At 38.8% G+C, this 15,035-nt stretch overlaps 1 pseudogene; it reads right to left on the bottom strand.

The window, feature by feature from the left end:
• Nucleotides 1-11,037: 11,037 nt before the first annotated feature.
• On the bottom strand, nt 11,038-12,544 carry LOC122022553 (annotated as a pseudogene).
• Nucleotides 12,545-15,035: the final 2,491 nt, after the last annotated feature.

A 15,035-nucleotide genomic window follows, 5' to 3' on the forward strand; every position in this document is an offset into this window, starting at 1 on the left:
ATGATGCGGAAGAAAATTACTAGTTATACCTCTTCTTTGTAAGCTAATAACCTTGAGATCTTCTGTCGAATTCCTCGCCTTGCCTTGGACGTCGTGTGGGCGACGATCCTCCAAGATGAACACCACCCAAAGCCTTCTTCCTCCTTCTCTAAAATCCGGCCACCACCACCACCAAGGAAAAGAGAGCAAGGGGAAAGGAAGAGGGGAGAGGGCCGGCCACAAGAGGAGCACCAACAAGAGAATAAGAATTGTTGTGTTATGATGCCTCTCTTCCCCTTCTTTTATATTACTTGCCCAAGGCAAATAAGGAAAGACTTTTTAAAGTCTTTCTCTTGTTTTTCCTTTTTCCTTTTTATTTTTCCTTTTCTTTCCTCTTGATTGTTCAATCATCAATCATGGATCTTAATGGCTGGCCCCTTGCTTGGGCACCAAGCAAGGGTGGCCGACCACATCATTAAGGAGAAAAATAATTTTTATAAAATTTTATAAAAGAAGAAATCCTCTTATAAAATTTTACAAGCTCTCTTTCCTATTGTGGATGTTAAAAAAGGAAAGTTTTAAAAATTAAAACCATGTTTTAAAATTTAAAACTTCTCTTCTAAAATTTCCTTTTTTAACATGGTTACAAAAAGGAAAGTTTTAAATTTCAAACTCTCTTTTAAAAAACCATGAGGATGGTTAAATAAGGAAAGTTTTAAAACTTTTGAAACTCTCTTTTAAACCATGTGGACTAATTCAAATAAGGAAAGTTTTGTAAATTTAAAATCCTTCTTTTAAACTTGTAGTTTTCTACAAAGAGAAGATTTTAAAAATTCAAAACACCCCTCCTATTTAAATTTATTATGGTCGGCCCCTACTTGCTTGGTCACCAAGCAAAAGGGCCGGCCCTCTTAAGGAGATGGTGGCCGACCCTTGGCTTGGTCACCAAGCCTTGGGCCGGCCCCCTTCTTGAACACCAAGATGAGCTTTTATTTGGATGGACTTGAGGCTTTAATGAGGCTATGACAGGGACCTAGAGGTGAAATTGGTTTTGGCCTTCCGACGAGCTTGAGTATCCCATGTTCGCCCCGAACACACAACTCAAGTTCATCAACAATAACTCATTCCACTAGAGAGTTATTGTTACACTACCGCACCAATCCCAAATTATATTATGAGCTCCTTCTTATCATGAGTGTGCTAGTCTCCCTGTGTTTAAGATATCGAATGTCCATTAATTTAATGAGTCACTGACAACTCATTTAATTAACATCTATCTCCGAGAGTAGTACCACTCAACTTTATCGTCATGTCAGACTAAGTCCACCTGCAGGGTTTAACATGACAATTCTTATGAGCTCCTCTTGGGGACATTCTCAACCTAGATTATTAGGACACAGTTTCCTTCTATAATCAACAACATACACTATAAGTAATATCATTTCTCAACTTATCAGGCTTATTGATTTATCAAGCTAAATCTCACCCTTTGATAAGTAAAAGAAATAAATATTAAATATATGTGCGTGTTATTATATTAGGATCAAGAGCACACACTTCCATAATAACTAAGGACTTGTTCTTTTATTAAGTCAGTATAAAAAAACTTGCCTTAATTGTTCCTACTCAATACACTTAGAGTGTACTAGTGTAACTTATTAGTCAAGATAAAGTAATACCTAATTACACTACGACTATTCCAACAGTTTGTTCCTTTCCGTCTTAGTCGCGAGCAACTGTTTATAATTTATAAAGAACTGATAACATGATCTTCTGTGTGTGACACCACACACCATGTTATCTACGATATAAATTAATTGAACAACTACACTTAACATAAATGTAGATATTTTTGACCAAAAGTGATTCTTTATTTCAATAAATGTTTACAAAAGCTAAGCTTTTAGTATACACTCTAACACTCTCCCCCTTTGATCACAGTAAAAATGTAGTACCAATTTAAACAAAATATTTTTTAAAAAAATGTTAAAAAAACTTGTTAAAGCATTATCTAATTTCTATTTTCATATTTTATCAGTAAGTTAATTAAATATTTTATTTCAATATTTTGGCTTCCAAGCAGTGGCGAGGCACTAGACCTTCTTGGTATTGGAGTAACAACCACTTTCTTAGACAAAACCTCATAAAGAAGTTAACTGTTTAATTTTTCTTGCTGAAAGCGCTAACTTGCAAAAATTTAATGTAGAACATATTTTAGAACCCAGTATAGGTTCCTTTCTACTGGATTAATCAGGTATTTAGTGTTGGGATTGCAAGGTTGCAAATATAGTCCCACATTGAAAACACATAGGAAAGATCATGGGTTTATAAGAGAAAAGATATCTCTATTGGTATGAGGCCTTTTGGGGAGAGCCCAAGAGCAAAGACATGAGGGTCTAGGCCCAAAGTGGACAATATCATACCATTATGGAGATATCTAAATTCCTTTTGATCCAACAATTAGCATCAGAGCCTGGACTGCTAGAAGTTTTAATCGCCGACTGTGCACAAGAGCTATGGTCTGATTGAGCCATGTGGGTATAATATTTACCTAGAATAAAGAAAGTGGGGCTCCTATGTTCGGATCAAGAGGACCAGACACCAAATAGGAAGTCCTAGTAGGTCGGGTGGACCGAGGGGTAGGAAGACCTGGTGGGTCGAGGATCGGACATGGGAAGCTTGTGGTCCTTTGTTTGAGGGGGGATTATTGGGGTTGCAAGGTTGCAAACATAGTCCCATATTGAAAACACATGGGAAAGATCATGAGTTTATAAGAGAAAAGATATCTCCATTGGCATGAGACCTTTTGGGGAGAGCCCAAGAGCAAAGCCATGAGGGCTAAGGCCCAAAGTGGACAATATCATGCCATTATGGAGATATCTAAATTCTTTTTGATCCAACATTTAGGAGGTACATTACTTTTGGAAACTTTTCTAAATTGTCCCTGATGTTTTCTAATGTACTAATTTAATTTTCCAAAAACTTGTTAAAGCATTATCTAATTTCTATTTTCATGCTTTATCAGTAAGTTAATTAAATATTTTATTTCAATATTTTGGCTTTCAAGCAGTGGCGAGGCACTAGGCCTTCTTGGTTATTGGAGCAACAACTACTTTCTTAGACAAAGCCTCATAAAGAAATTAACAGTTTAAATTTTCTTGGTAAAAGTACTAACTTGCAAAAATTTAATCTAGAATAGATTTTGAAACCCAATATAGGTTCCTTCCTACTGATTAATCAAGTATTTAGGAGGTACATAACATTGGGAACTTTTCTAAGTTATCCCTGGTGTTTTCTAATGTACCAATTTAATTTTCCATAAACTCTAAGTTTTGATTTTTGAAAGTCATTAGGTTTTAAACATGCATTTGTTTTCAAATTGTTAATTTACAATTTCAAATTATCATTTTCTATTTGTAAATTATCTAATAATTTTTTAAATCAATAATTTCTTTTTCTGATTTTACTAAGTCTTTTGTAAGAACTTTGATGAACTGAAAGGACTGCTTGGGAGATAGAGCACGTACCTTACTTATCTCAATTTCTGATGCCCCCCCCTTCATCGTAGCTTTCTTCTTCTAATTCTCCCCTTTCATCTATGCTCATCTCTGAGCTGGTTTCTTCTTTAATTTGATGGTTGACCATCAATGCTAATCCCGAGAATGCTTCGACTTCAGATTCGGAGGATGATGATGTTGGTGCAATCGACCCAAGTTTAATCGGTACGATCATGGTTTTGATGTGTGTATCAAAGAGTTTAAGTTAGACTTTCATATGTGTTTGATATGTGTGTTTGAGTCTTGCAAGACTTGGTAAAAACACACATGAGAAGCTTGGTGCAGTTAAGCTTGGGAAGCTCATCCTAGGGCTTGGATCCTTGAGTCGGTGAAGGATGATGTGAAAGACATCCGAGGGACTATCGGACGAGGAGCAATGGAGTGGAGTTGAGGGAAGTGGACTTCAAGGCAACGTGAAGGATGGGACGGAGAGGAGCTGCGGGCTTGGGTGCATCTGAGGGATGAAAGCCAAAGGAAGAGGGCTTCAAGGGCGACTCTGAAGAGGATGAGTGTGAGTATGTATGGACCAGTCGACTGGTGCAATCGATTGGTGCAGTTGACTAAGAGTGAATGGAAGCATTCTATTCGCTCAGTCAGCAGCTACCAATCGACTGATAGTTTTACCAGTAGACTGGTAAATGACCGTTGGCAAACCGTTGGTGCTGCGAAGTAGCTATTGGCTACCTCCAACGGTAGTACCAGTCGACTAATGGTTTTGCCAGTCGACTGGTGCCGAGATGAGTTGATATGATGATCAACTCTCTCCTTTTATTTATAGGAAGCTTTGGGGCTTGAAGGAGGTTACTCATGCTTATTAAAGAACTCCTAGTCTTTGCCCAAAGCTTCCAAGTCTACTCTCTTTCTCCCAAACCTAAACTTCATCATTGTAAAGAGGAAGAGATCCTTTGTGGGAGGTTTGCTCCACTGAGAAGGAGAAAGCTCTAGCCGGAGATTGCCGGGGATTGATCCACCGAAGGATTAAGGGTTCATCTACCTCAAGGACACGTCGTGGAGTAGGAGCAAGCAATCTCCGAACCACGTTACATCGAGCTTGTTAGCGATTTTATATTCTTTCTTTATTGTTTTCATTAGTTAGTTGTATTTCTACTTGAGCATTAATTTTGTAGGAGAAGCAATCGATTTGGGGTTGACCTAGCTATCCAACCCCCATTCTAGCCGGCCACCGATCCCTTACAAGTGGTATCAGAGCAAGGTTGCTCTCCATCGGACTAATCGCCAAGAAGAGCAACATCATTAAATGGCCGGCTCAATCATTCATCCACCCAAATTTGAAGGAGATTTCTCTTGGTGGATGAAAAGAATGGAGGTATTTTTCGATACTGATTTTGATATAATGCTAATCACGAGAAGTGGTTTTGAAGCATCTAAGGATGAACGCAATGAGACAATCGATATAACAAGATGGACCAAGAAGCAAAAGGAAGAGCATTTAGCAAACTCAAAGGCAATGCATCACCTACTAAATGTTCTTCCCCAACAAGAAGTGACTAGGATTGGAAACTACACAAGCGCCAAGGACTTCAAAAGAAAAATTAGCAAGAAGAGACCTCCTTCGAACTCAACTCACCAATATTAAGCTTGAAAAAAGAGAAAAGGTATCAATTTTGCATTCTAGAATTAAAGAAATTTTAAATAGACTAACAAGTGTAAGAGAGACACTTACAAACCGAGACATCATAATGAAAGTCATCAATGCTTTCCTAAGAAACTCAACATGGAGCTCAATTGTAGACTCATTCTACATTTCAAAGGACCTAGAGAAGAGCTCTCTAGATGAATTCTTTTCAACGATTGAGCTTCATGAGACACGAGTTGAAGGGCTAGATGGAGAAAGATCAAGAGGAGTAGCCCTTGTGGCAAACAAAGGAAAGGGGAAGAAGAAGAAAGCTCCATCTCCATCATCTTCCGATTCCGAGGAGTCAAGTGCCTTAATGGATAGCAATCAAGAGGCATATATGGTAAGGAAGATGAGAAAAGCATTTAAATCTTTTTCTACTAACAAATAACATGCTAGGAGAAGTTCAAGGGGCAAGAGTAGAAATAGGAAGGTCATTTGCTATAATTGCCAGGGAGAAGGACACATGAGGGATGATTATCCTCTCTAGAAGAAGAAAGAAGAAAAGAAAAAGGAAGAGAAGAAGAAGTCAAAAGAAAAGGGGAAGAAGGTTAAAAACCTAAAGGCTACATGGGATGATCCATTATCATCAGAGGAAGAAGAACATCATATCTCCCACTTTGCATTAATGGGAGTTGATGACATTGGCTCCACCTCATCTGAAAGAGAAGAAGGAAGGAGCTCAAGTGAAGATGAAGAAGGGATCCCAAGTGAAGGGGGAGGTCAAACTTCATATTCGGACTTCTCGGTAAGTGAGGTATATAATCTTCCTCCCCATGTTTTAATTAAGATTATTAATAGTACAAATGAGGATTTGTTCAAGGCAAAACGGAAAAATAAATCCTTGAAACATAATATCATTTGCCTTGAAGAAAAATTAGAATCCATGTGTTCTAAGGACAATAATTTGCATGCTTCTTTTTCTGGTTCAAGTGACTCATGTTTAGAAGAGGAAAATATGACTTTAAGGGAAAAGGTAGAATACCTTACCAATGCCATTCGAAAATTTTAAATTGGATCCAAAACCCTAAACATGATAATTGGGAGCCAAATGGCAAGTTTCAACTAAAAGGGTTTAGGGTATAAGGAATCCAACAATGGAAAAGTCTATCATTGTCTAATCGCTAGGGGGCAACCCAAGACAAAGACCATAGATAGGAAATGGATTCCTAAGGAATATTTGGTAAACCCAATTAAGAAGAACCTCTATTGGGTACCAAAATCAATCCTCAAGGGTTAGAGGATTTTAGGTCAAGTCAACCATGGAAATCATAATTCCAATTTGTTATGGTTGACTTGAGACTTTAAGGGGGAGTACTTAGCATTGATAGAAATTCATGATCAAGAGGGCTAAGTAGAGGTTATCTTTATCTCACAATGACTTGCATTATTTTCTAACCATAAATGTGAGATGATAGGATGATACAAATAATTCACTTATGCTTATGGAATTTTGATGAGTTATGAAATGTATCAATTTTAGTGATCATACGCCAACTATGGGGAAAGCAAATGTTTAATTAATGGACATCTTACCCATAGATCATACTTGGATCACACAATGAGGTCTAGAGTTCGAATCTCGGCAAAGTCGAGGTAAATACCTCCCTTATGTGCTAATCACTATTCCAAAGGCTAGTAGCCACCCGTGATTACCTCCTCCATGTTGGCCCTGGGACGGGTTGGCGGGGGCGCTGGGGGCAAGCGTATTCGCCTTTTGCCACAATACTTGGAATAATTGGACATCTTCCCCAATTTAGGGTAATGTTGACTGAGATGCCGAGTTCAAGCCCTCTTATCAACTCTTTATTCGTCAGATACATGGTACTGAGGCTCCCCAAAAATCCCTTCGGGGGTTTCTGGGGTATGGGGCCATGAAGCGGTGGACCCAGTCACGTTAAAAAGTTTACCCTACCTTAGTTTAGTTCCCTCGGGATGGACTAGTGGCTAGTGCATGGGGTGTTGCCACAATGAGGTATGGGGATCAAATCCTGACTAGTAGCCAGGTTCCTGCCCTCCTCTATGCACTAGTCATTGTCTGGGCTAGTAGCCCCCGTGATTTACCTCCTCCGTGTTGGCCCAGGAACGAGTTGGCGGAGGCGCTGGGGGCGAGCGAATCGCCTTTTGCCATAATAGTTGGACATTTTAAATGTTTTGAAAATAATTCTATGTTTTATTTACTGTGGTATAGTTATTTTGAAACTTATGAATTCAAAACAAATGTTTAAATTGATACAAACTTGAGTGATTTTAAAGGTGTTTGAGTTTTTATCAAAACATCCAAAATATGATGAATTTTCATGGAAACATATTTTTTCCTTGTTAAAGAACATTAGAAGAAACATGTGTTCAAAATTTCATGATTTTTTAAATTTTCTAGAATCTTTTATGCATTTCTAAAGTTGGCTTCAGAATGCTGAAATTCGAATTGAGTTTGTGCTAGTCGACTGTGACAGTTGGCAGTCGACTGGTAGCTATTTTCCAGCACCTTCAAGAGCTGGTTTTGGATATGTTTAAGTCTACAATGATACATTGTTATGTGTACTTGTTTGGTACAATTTTTGATGGTGTCAAAGGGGGAATAAATGGGAAGGTTTAAGTTAAAAACCTAATTGTGTGCAAAACTTGAAAATTAAGGGCGAGAGCATATGTTAAGGGGAGCTTGGGTATTATGCTTCATGTTTACATATTACTTTTAATTTTCATGTTATTATTTATGCCTAACTTAAACATATTGCCACACATCAAAAGGGGGAGATTGTTGGTGCAATCGACCCAAGTTTGATCGGTACGATCATGGTTTTGATGTGTGTGTCAAAGAGTTTAAGTTAGACTTTCATATGTGTTTGATATGTGTTTTTGAGTCTTGCAGGACTTGGTAAAACACACATGAGGAGCTTGGTGCAACTAAGCTTGGGAAGCTCATCCTAGGACTCGGATCCTTGAGTTGGTGAAGGATGATGTGAAAAACATCCGAGGGACCGCCGAACGAGGAGCAACAAAGTGGAGCCGAGGGAAGTGGACTTCAAGGCAATATGAACGATGGCATGGAGAGGAGCCGCAGGCTCGGGTGCGTCTGAGAGACGAAGGCCAAAGGAAGAGGGCTTCAAGGGAGACTCTGAAGAGGATGAGTGTGAGTATGTATGGACCAGTCGACTGGTGCAGTCAACTGGTACAATCGACTGGGGCAGTTGACTGGTGTAGTTGACTGGTGCAGTTGACTGTGAGCAAACAGAAGCACTCTGTTTGCTCAGCCAGCAGCTACCAGTCGACTGGTAGTTTTACCAGTCGACTGGTATAACTACCAGTCGATTGGTAAATGACCGTTGACAAATCGTTGGTGCTGTGAAGTAGCCGTTGGCTACCTCCAATGGTAGCACCAGTCGACTGATGGTTTTGCTAGTCGACTGGTGCCGAGATGAGTTGATATGATGATCAACTCTCTCCTCTTATTTATAGGAAGCTTTGGGGCTTGAAGGAGGTTACTCATGCTTATTGAAGAACTCCTAGTCTTTGCCCAAAGCTTCCAAGTCTACTATCTTCCTCCCAAACCTAAAGTTCATCATTGTAAAGAGGAAGAGATCCTTTGTGAGAGGTTTTCACCACCAAGAAGGAGAAAGCTCTAGCCAGAGATTACCGGGGATTGATCCACCGAAGGATCAAGGGTTCGTCCACCTCAAGGTCACATCGTGGAGTAGGAGCAACAATCTCCAAACCACGTTACATCGAGCTGGTTAGCGATTTGGTATTCTTTCTTTATTGTTTTCATTAGTTAGTTGTATTTCCGCTTGTGCACTAACTTTGTAGGAGAAGCAATCGATTTGGGGGTGACCTAGCTATCCAACCCCCTTCTAGTAGGCCATCGATCCCTTACAGATGATTCATCCCATGTAGCCTTTAGACTCTTGCGTTTAAAGAACGTCGGTCTTTGGGACTTCTCCTTGTCCCTTTTCTTCAATTTTGGACAGTCATCTTTGTTATGCCCTTCCTTATTGCAGTTGTAGTATCGGACCGTCCTTCTGTTGCGTTGATGCTTTCACGATTGCGATCTAAATTTATTAGTCTTAATAAACTTATATAACTTCCTTACCAATAGTGCTGCTTTAGTTTCATCAATTGATGCTTTGGAGTCGAGATCGCCCATCTCGGCTTGTAGGGTAACATTAAGATTTGACTTCTCTATTTATTTAGGTTTTGCAATTCAAGACTCGTGAAGTTCAAATGTAGAAAATAAATTTTCTAGCGTACTTACCTTAAAGTCCTTAGAGATGTAGTATGCATCTACTAAGGATGCCCATTCTGGAGTTCTTGGGAAGGCGTTGAGCGCATACCGGATCGAGTCTCGGTTTGTTACTGATTCTCCGAGGTTGTTCAGTTGAGTTATTAGCTCATTGATTCTTGCTTGGAGTTGCACTACCTTCTCGCCATTGTTCATACGGAGATTTTTAAGCTGAGTCCGGAGGATGTCGTGCCTTGCTAACTTCGCTTCTGAGGTTCCTTCATGGAGCTCTAGGAATTTTTCCCAGAGGTCTTTGGCGGAGTCGTAGCTTTCGATCTGACTTACCTCCTGGGGTGGCAGAACGCTGAGCAAATGGAACTCTACCTTTCCGTTGGCCATAAAATTAGCTTGTTCCTTCTTCGTCCAGTTGTATTCTTCCTTCTCTTTAGGGACTGCAAAATCATATTTTATAACTAAAAGAATATCAAATTCTATTTTGAAGAATACCTTCATTCGGTGTTTCCATGTAGTGAAGTCTCCGTTAAATTTTGGGGGATGAATACTTGCACCGGCCATCATCTTGATCTTGATTTTAAGTCGACGGTCAATCCTTCTGAGGCGGTCTGGCTTTGATACCACTTGTTGGTGCAGCAGGGCCGGCAAGAGGGGAGGGGTGAATTGCCTGTAGAATAAAATATACCTTCCTCATTCTTTCAACTCTAAAATAACAATAGTAAAATAAAATCAAATAATAGAAAAGAAATAAAGAAGATTCAGCAATTTGACTTGGTTACAATCTAGATGGTTGCTAATCCAAGACGGTTGAACATCCCACTAAGAATCTTCTTCTCTGAAGGCAGATAAGCCTTTTACACGCTTAAAGAGCTTAAGAGTTGCTAGGAAATTGAATACCAAGTTGAATCATTATTTCCTAGCTCCAGGGGCCTTTATATAACTCTTGGAAATTCTATCTCAAGTCTTGAGGGCGCCTCCAAAGGGGTTGAGGGTGCCTCCAAGCCGAGGCATCGGATAAAACTTTATCCAACTATGAAACAATCAAGTAGACTAGGTCAAGGGCGCCCTCAATGGCCTTGAGGGTGCCCTGGACAATGTGGAGGGTGCCCTCAAGGTGATGACGGCGCCCTCATACCTATAGGCAGCCGAGGTGCCTCCAACGCTTCGTTGAGGGTGCCTTCAGCTTACTTTTCCAGCTCCTTTTGACTTCTTTTCTTCTTCCGAAGTCCTGATAGTTTGGGTGATTACGGTCAACCGAAATAGGGCTCACCCGAACCTAATTTTTGGCCTTCTCCTTCAGCAGGCTTCCGCCCCCGCTTCTCTTCCCTCGAACATCGCGGACATTCTTCTAGTCCACCGGTGTACTCTTCCGCAGCTCTCTCGTCCTTCGGACGCACCGAGCCCATCGGCTTCCTTCTCGTGCCATCTTTCTCGCTAGCTGCGTCTTCCACTCGACTTCCTGCGCTGCTAAGCTCTTGCACACTTAGACACAGGGATCAAAATCAAATAGGACCTAACCTAACTTGGTTGATCATATCAAAACAACCACGAGGTCCAACAAAAACTAGATTTGAAAAAAATATACAAAATAGAATTGTCCTAAAAATGATGTATCCATGCTATCAACTAAACTAACCCGGCAATATATTTCCACTCTTATCAATAGATTGGTGGTCACCGTGATTGTTAGCAAATAGTCTAGTGTGATGACATTTTTGGACCACCACAAAATTCACTGGAGGTTGATAGTTTGGTTCTAGAGAGGCACAGGCCTGAAACACAAATGGAGTGTTGAGTACAAAAATACTAAAACAAGAATCGTAGTGCAAATGATAGGAAAATTTACTTTTCTGATCACATCCAATTCATATAGTAGAACTTGATAGAATTGAGTCGCTCTCACTCCATCCCTGAATTTACAACTTGCTATATTAATCTAAACTATCAAGTTTTTTTTTAAGATTTCCAAAGATTCATACTTGTAGAATATAATTCGTTGAGGCTTTTGTCCAGTAGACTTTTTGAAGGAAATAAGTAGCTCCCTGGATATTGCATGGAAGATGTTCTACTCAGCTAGGTAAATTAGAAAAGAAAACCAACATTCTATTTATAACTGGTTTTAGATTGTATTTCATACTTTATCATGCACTAGTAAGAGTTCCTCGTTGAGGATCCTGCTAGACCTTAAATAGATCTTGAATTAATTCTTGATGGGTCTGAGCACAGACCAATCCAGCATATTTTGTCACCTCGGGCTAGTCTTGAGATGCAACAACTTGATAAACCAAATATAATCAAGATAGTAAGGATACATCAAGGCAACTATACATAGAGCAAGAAATGAAGATTGAAAAAATTACTTACAGCTGCGATAGAAGGGCTAGAATCTTCCCAAGGATGAGGATGTGTTATGTCAGCACCAAATATTATAGTTGGTCGATCGCTAACAAGAGAAATGCACCTTGACAATGCATCGACAAGAATTGTGTCCCTTCCTCCAACCTATGAATCAAGCCTCATTAACATAAAGCAGAACAAGAAAAATAGATCCTCCTTCCACGTACTCACTTTTACATTGATCTACAGGCCAACATTGGTAAGGTACTATTTACTCATCCTAAAAACATGCTTTGTCAAACAACATTGTGAAACTAAACCAAGTCCAGTCTCACATATCCGCTTTAGATCACCTGTAATAACCATGACATATAATAATAAAGCGAACAAGGAAAGGGGAAAAAATTAAAGCTAAAAGGTTCAGCCAACTGATATTTGTCAACAAACAAAAATATCAAGTTGTGTCGAACAAGATCAAGTGCAAGAAAGACATCATACCATAAAGAGAACCATCATTATCAGACAATATTACAATGAGCAAATCGAGTTCCTTTCCCTGAGGTTGGAGTATGCTCATTGCATCATGATAGCATGCTAAAAGCGCTCTTTCAACATGATCAGGCCGAGCACTTAGAGGATGAAGCACATGATCTAGAGAAAATTCCTACAAAACATGTAGATAAAAATAATGATCTATGTGGCTCTTCTTTAAATAAGATAATTAAGAATTAAGTTGCATGTAGTAAATCATATGCTATAGTAAAAATGTTGTAGCCATACCATTCCTGATATCTGGCACATTTGAGCATAAATAAATAAATAAATAAATAAATATATATATATATATATATATATATATATATATATATATATATATATATATATATATATATTTCTGATGCATGTGTAAGAGCATTGATTGTAATTTGGATGATTTAAGCTCGTCTTGTTACTTCATATCTTGTTCTAAAATTTGTAGAGAATGGTAAATGGTGGGAGAGTGAATAGATGGACATGTATCAATTTTGCAAAGAATGTGCAAGATAATTTGGCTAGGTGATTTTGTCACACCCAACCAATCAAGCTAGAGAGGATTCTTCAACAATCTTATGATATAATAGACTAGTACATAGTTTTTCTTAGGAAATAATAGCATGCCATGATGTAACCACTAGTGATAGAAAGTAATGACTACGTTGATTTCTAATATCTCAACTAGAAGGTCAAGATACTTATTAAATCCTAACATGGGTTATCAGCAGCCAAATAGAAATGAAGACCCATTCAAAAATGGTAAATTAATCAAGCACCCCCCTATCGGAGTAGTTAATAGGGAGTTCTAGTGAATGAAACACATACAAGTCAATTAAATGACCTGAAAAATGGCAACCTCACAGTAGCATGTCTCGGTCCCCCACTCACCAAACAAAAAAAATTTTCACCACAGCGATTGAAAAGGAAATGTAGGATACTGTCTGCAAGAATATTAGAGATACATGCAATGGAGAATGGAGACAAAAACAAAATCCTACCGTATGCATTGAGAGTTTTAATTACAAACTATATACGAGTTCAAATCAGAACATAATATAAAGCCCAAATGTATAGTGTCTAAAGTATCACACCTATGGGGATGCATTCAGTCTCCAACATTTATGATGAAAGTACATGTACAATGGTAATGGTCCACTTCCATTCAATATACCGTGACTGGCTTAGGCAATATTATTTGAACCTAGTCACCAACATTAAAGGCAATAACCGATGGTTATTCCCAAAGTATGACCAAGTATCACTAATCAATTTTCATATTCATGTGCAAAGCTTACTGAAACAATTAGAGATGTGAAAATAAGAAAAATAAAAATAAAACAAAGACATAGCAGAGAAGATATTCCAGATCAACTGGACGGTGTGAGACTGGATGTTGAGGACTTGCCCAGTCTTGGAGGCAGAGCTAGGGAGAGTATAGGAGGATGCACCATCGTCGATATCTAAGATGACTTCCTCCATGACCTTGTAAACCCTAAGATTAAAAAAGAAAAAATGCAATCTTTGCCCAAAAGATGAATCAAGAAACAAGTAAAGTCCACCCATAATCTGTCTTCGAAAACTTTGGAGTTACCTGAAACAAGACGAAGAGTGTCCTAGCCGACAATCACAAATTAGGGTTCATCACGAGAAATGTGACAAAGGAATTATGAAGAGGAAAGTGAAAAGAACAGATGGGGCTTCACCACTGATCCACTAGGAATTGCCAAGTTGAGGATGATCTTCTTCTCACAGTCGAGATTACCATATTCGGAGCCCCTAGTACAACTTTGGTGCTTCGATTTATACAGAACCTTGAGGACCACAGCTGCAGAAACCATATCAAATATAAAGAGAGACCTTTTCTAGCCATACCTGAGGTATATCAGTGTAACTGTGGATTCATCCTGCTTCGAAGAGGGAACGAAGATGGGTGGTTCGGTGGAGATGTTTAGCAGGATCAGTAGAGATGTTCAACGGTAGAGGGATTCGACATAGAGGGGTTAGACAGAGAGGAGTTAGGAGGAGAGGATCATGGAGAAGGGTTCATTAGAGAGGGGTTGGATGCAGATGCAGGTTTTGATAGTATGAAGAGATCATATGGGAGAGGGAAAGAAAAAGGCTTTAGGGTTCGAGAAGGCAAGGAAAACACAGCGGCAAAAATATTTCAGGGAGGGAGTGAAAGAAAAACACAATTGCAAAAAAAGTGCACACAAACAATGATTTTCAAAACCGTTGTTATAGCCCCAAAAATCTATTATCGTATCCCCAAAAAAGTGCACATAGACAACAGTTTCCAAACCGTTGTCGTAGCCTCCAAAAACTCGTTGTCGTAGCCCCAATAGGGTTGTAAATGAACCAAGCGTTCGTGAACAAACTTGGTGTTTGGCTTGGTAAGAACTTGTTTATGTTCATTCAATATACACAAAATTGATTAAACAAACAAGCTTGAATAGCTTGTTAAGCTAAACAAACAAGTTTGAACACATATGTGTTCAACTTGTTAACGTTCGTGAACAACGTTCGTGAACAATGTTCATAAACCATATTTATTAATAAAACTCTTTTAAATATGCTAAATAAACAATAAAATAAATAAATAAATTTAAATTATCAAGTTCAATAACCAATCAAACAACTAAAAATTTCAAACAATCAAACATGCTTAAATTGAGAGCACGATAATATCTAAATGAACTAAGCTCGAACCAAGCTCAAGTTAAGCTTGAATTAATAGCTTGATAATATCTAAATGAACCAA

Source organism: Zingiber officinale, chromosome 9B (assembly GCF_018446385.1).
Source record: "Zingiber officinale cultivar Zhangliang chromosome 9B, Zo_v1.1, whole genome shotgun sequence".
Taxonomy (NCBI): domain Eukaryota; kingdom Viridiplantae; phylum Streptophyta; class Magnoliopsida; order Zingiberales; family Zingiberaceae; genus Zingiber; species Zingiber officinale.